Genomic DNA, 5,444 nt, shown 5'->3' on the forward strand with positions numbered 1-5,444 from the left:
AGGGGGGTGACATAAGACAAAGAGGACCCCGGATCAATAAGAGCATAACAATCAATGGCCTGAACAGACAAGATACCTGTAACCACATCTGGAGAAGCCTCTGCATTCTGACGACCACTCAATGCATAGAACCGGCTGGGTCCACCTCTACCACGAGCTCCACCTCTAACTGTACCACGTCCTGCTGGGGCTGGAGGACGCCCAGATGATGTGGCGACTGAAGAACCGGACGACTGAGCAGATCCCCTACCCATGCCCTGACTGGGGGCACGACAGTCTCGCTGAATATGACCTCTCACCCCGCATCTGAAACATACCGGGATATCCAAGTAGCAAGTCTCTGTATGAAATCTCCCACACTTGGGGCATGGAGCCCTCCCCTGCTGCTGTGGTCTCCCTCCTAACGACCGGACTGATGGGGTCTCCTACTGTCTGAGCCTGGTCTCATGCGGCTGTTCTGCTGATAACTGTGCAGAGATGATTGTGCGCTCGCTGAGGACTGAGCATATGACTGAGACGGCCCTGACAACCCTCTCCCCTGAGCTGATCTCCCTGAGTGATCTGCTGATCGGGCCCTGTAGCTATTCTCCCTTTTCGCCCGAATCTTCAACTTCCTAGCCTCTGTGGTCTGAGCGAATCCCACAATCTTTCCATAGTTCATATCCGAGTGTAAGGCCGTTGTAGCAGCCTCATTTACTACCAAGGGACTAAGGCCCTGAACAAATCGCCGAACTCTAGCTGCCATGGTCGACACTAACTGAGGAGCATACTCGGACAATCTCACGAACTCCATGTGGTACTCCCAAACACCCATACTGCCCTGCTTGAGGGTCTCAAACTCAGTGGCACGGGCTGCTATTGTCTCAGCATGCAAGAACTGGTCCATGAACGCATCAACAAATTCATCCCATCTGGCCGGAGGTCCTCCCTCCCCACGGGAGTCCTCCCACATCTCGAACCATGAATACGCTGCTCCCCTCAACCTTTATGATGCCAATTCAACTCCCTCTGTCTCTGAAGCTTTCATCACTCGGAGGGTCTTATACATTTCATCAAGGAATTCCTGCGGATCGGCGGCCTCTGGGTCTGTGCCTGAGAACTCTGGAGGGGCTAACCGTAAAAATTGGTTAACTCTGGAGCTGGTAGAATCTCCCTGTCCGCTAGAGGATGTAGGGGCATCCTGAGATCTCTAGGCCTGAGCGGCCACTAACTGGGTCAACATGCGGATGGCTCCCCTAAGGTCCACATCAGAAACCTCGGGACCAGGAGCTGGAACGGTGCCAGAATCAGGAATATCGGCGGGAGGGATGGCGGCACCCTCTGCCGCTGCAGGATCAGGAACATGCTGTACTGGGACAGACGGGCCAGGTAGGTTCAAGGCCGGGGTGTCACTCTCACCCACGACATCAGGTACATGATTCATAGCCTCACTCGCGGTGGCATTGGCCCCAAGGCCGAGTCTAGCTCTCTTTTTAGGTTCCATTACTGAAAAAGTTCGGAACAACGCACGAGTTAGATATAGATACTTTCACATTTCACTTCACCGCACGATACAGAATAACAAGGAAGTGGGAAATTTCCTAAATGTCCATGCAGCCCCCCACTTATAGATGTGGTCGACTTCACACCGATAAGTACGGCTCTACTAGACACGGCTCCGAGACATCCTAGGACTCCTTAAAACCTTAGGCTCTGATACCAAGTTTGTCACGTCCCAAATACGAGGGACATGACCGGCGCCCGACCGGGTAGCCCCAGCCAAGCGAACCTAGATGCCTTTCCTGACCCATGTGTTACCCCATGTTTTCCTTACTCAATTATTCCAAGAATTTGCCAAATAATTAATTAAGAATACTTTTTAATTTGCAAAACACATACATACTTACATAATAGTAATGAAATCACCAACTCGTTACCAATGTATGAAAACACGGATCTACACAAGTTTCTAACCCACATCTACTGTCTACGGAGCCTCTAATAGTACAAAAGGATAATACAGTATTTGCCGGTAACAAGGCTCCGGCTATACCTTTCACAAAATCAACTAAAGCTCCGGAAATAATGTGGCCTTAACCACGCAGGGCCCCGAGAGGAAAGGGGCTCACCAAAAAGCTGATGGATGACGAAGGGGAGCTACGATCGGTGGACTGGAGTATCTGCTACGGATCCACCTACAATCATAACACGAATGTAGCGCCCCCGGCAAAAGGGACGTCAGTACATTTGAATTGTAATGGTATGTATGAACGAACTTTGCTCCAAGTAAACTCGAACCATAAGCAAGTAAGTAGCAGTAATAAAAGTGACAATCAAATTCACAAGGAGGGAACAATTAAGCCAACAGGTATACAATCTCTCCTCCATAAACAAGCATGTAATTGTAATGGAAATAACAATCAAATCCACAAAGAAAGAGCAATTCAACAAGTTTACAATCTCTCCTGTTTCCCCTTCCACATTTCCACATCAATAATTTCACAATTTGTTCATAGTTCATTTCAATAGCGATTTTGATCGCTTTCCAACCTTATTACCTCGGCCACCCTTATCACCACAACCCACACCTTATTTCTTCGTGTTGCGGCACGCAACCCGATCCCACCGAACAATCACAATTCACAAACAACACAACAACAACAACAATTCACAAAGAATAACAACAACAATCCTCAAGAAACAACAACAATGACCCTCAAGGAACAACAACAACAATTTACATGAACTTCCATAGCCATCAATACCATTTCCATGTATTCCACTACTCATATGCATTAATAGGTCACAACGATAATTTCCCACGACAAACCACATATGTTACTACCACGATCATTCCGATCACATCAATTCCAATTTCCTTCCATTACTTGTTTCACAGTTCTTACCACATAGTACATTAACAATCGCAAACTTGGTTTATTTCTAATTACTTGCATCAATATAGCGAAGGCACAACCACAATCACTCAACCATACCAATCACAAGAATTTCACAAACAAATCACGTAGGAATCACATACCAAGCACTCAAATACCCAAACAAGCGATTTTACAAGTTCAAAGTTAGCCATACATACCTGGAGCCGAATTCCCTTTTAACTTCTATTTCCAACTCACCAAATGGTCTAGCAACGTCAATCTAGTGCACAAGTTAACGCGTATGACTTAGAAAAGAAGTTCACAATTTCTACTCAAACTTATTTAGGTCATCAACCCATCTTTGTACCATCTTTTACTCCTACCCAATTACTCTCACTAGGTTTTAGGTTATAGAATGGCATGCATGTATGAGTTCAACCACTATTTTCAAAAACCAATGCATGAGACTCCCCCCCCCCCCCCAGTTTAAACCAGAAATTCAGTGAAAAGGGTTAGGGATGATACCTACAAGAAAAAGGGGGATGAAGATAAGCTTGAAATTTCCCGGCCCGGATGGTTTTGAAGAATCAAATTTGGAGAAGATGACTTTCTCTCTCAAGACTCTCTCTTCCTCTCTCTTATTTTCTACTCCTAACACATATTCGGAGTCGACACCACAAGATACTAGGTTTTGAGCCAAAAATTTTACGGGGCCTCACATCCCCCCCCACTTAAAATCATTCGTCCCCGATTGAGGACCTATTTCAAGCTTTTCAATATTTCAAAGATCAGTTGGTTTTGAAAACATGTTATGCAGATTCCTACACCTTTCACTATTTCCTAAATTTTTAGAAAAATTTTGCTAGAGTTTCCTTTGTAATTTGGACATCTCTACCTGACAGAGGGCCCCCGAAACACAATTCCAAACACCATAACAGAATTACAACCATCCATACAACTGTTATACAATCTCCTACCTTAACAATTGCACACATTTGTTCACTTGATATGCTTTGCTTATGAATCAGTTATTTCAATGAGTTTCACATAATTTAGCCATTTCAACACATTACAAGCATACAAGTAATTCATTACCAACTTATACAACCATTACTTGATTACTTAGCACAATAGTCTTTATAAGGCTTTCATTTACCAAAGAAATGTTCACATGACTTGAAACAATCCCTACACCTATAAGTCTTGCACAATTAGAGGGACTTCACTAGCATTTAGGAAGGAATCAACTTGGACACAATGGTAGTTGTTTTAGAAATAAAAAGGCCACATAATTTCTTCTAGACTTGATCAAACGGATGGGGATATTTCTCTTTCATTTCCTTCTCCGCTTCCCATGTAGCTTCCTCAACTTGTTGACTTCGCCACAACACCTTAACTGAGGCAACTTCCTTATTTCTCAACTTACGGACTTGTCTATCAAGAATGGCAACCGAAACTTCTTCATACGACAGCTCTTCATTAACCTCGATAGTCTTGACTGGCACGATAGTAGACGGATCTCCAACTACTTTCTTCAACATAGATACATGGAACACCGGGTGCACTAATGACATCTCAGGAGGCAATTCCAACCTATAGGCCACCTGCCCTACCCTTTGAACGATCCGGTACGGCCCGACGTACCTAGGNCTGCGGTAGAAATGCGGTCCGCATATCAATTATGCGGTCGCATTTTGGACCGCATCTTGACCTCAAGTTTAACCAAACCACAGCTTCACTATGCGGTAGGAATGCGGTCCGCATACCAGATCTGCGACCGCATTCTTGACCGCAAAATGGCATTTTTCTGGGAAATTGATTCTTTTGATTTTTACAAGCTTAGTTCAATGCCAAGGGTCCGAACCGCCGCCGCGAAGAATTCTACGCATTCCTAACACATATTCGGAGTCGACACCACAGGATGCTAGGTTTTGAGCCAAAAAATTTTTACGGGGCCTCACACATGCACAAGTATTTTTCATAATTTTCCATAATTTATAAAAGCTTTAAATCAATTTATTTCTGCATTTTTATTATATAAATATCAAAAAATTACCATTCACATTATTTTTTTGATGATTTAATCATCTAAATTTATCATTTATACCAACATAATGTTTAAATATTTTTCAGTGCATTTTCATAATTACATTTGCATTTTTAAGGCTAAATTGTACATTTTGCAATAATAGCCCATATGTACTTATGATTATATTATTTATGCAAAAAAATAACTTTTTATCGTGTTGCATAATTGTTTTAAATCATTCTTATGCACAAATAATATTTTTTATTTATTTATTATTTTTATAAATTATTTATTCATTAAAATTGGGTATTTAAAATCTGGCCCTAATTCTACAATTAATTTCGGACCTAAGCTACCCAAACATAACCCAATTACCCCAAGCCCTATATGCCGCGGGCCCAATTACCCTTACCCATTCAATTAAACCCAACCCAATCCTCTCAAATCCCAGCCGTTGATAAAAAATGATCAACGGCTCACAAACGATCACCCCCTTTCCTTATATCTCCACCCCCAAACCCTATCCCTCATTTCCCTAATCCCGTCGCCTCTGTTCT

This window comes from Nicotiana attenuata, unplaced genomic scaffold, assembly GCF_001879085.1.
Source record: "Nicotiana attenuata strain UT unplaced genomic scaffold, NIATTr2, whole genome shotgun sequence".
Classification (NCBI taxonomy): domain Eukaryota; kingdom Viridiplantae; phylum Streptophyta; class Magnoliopsida; order Solanales; family Solanaceae; genus Nicotiana; species Nicotiana attenuata.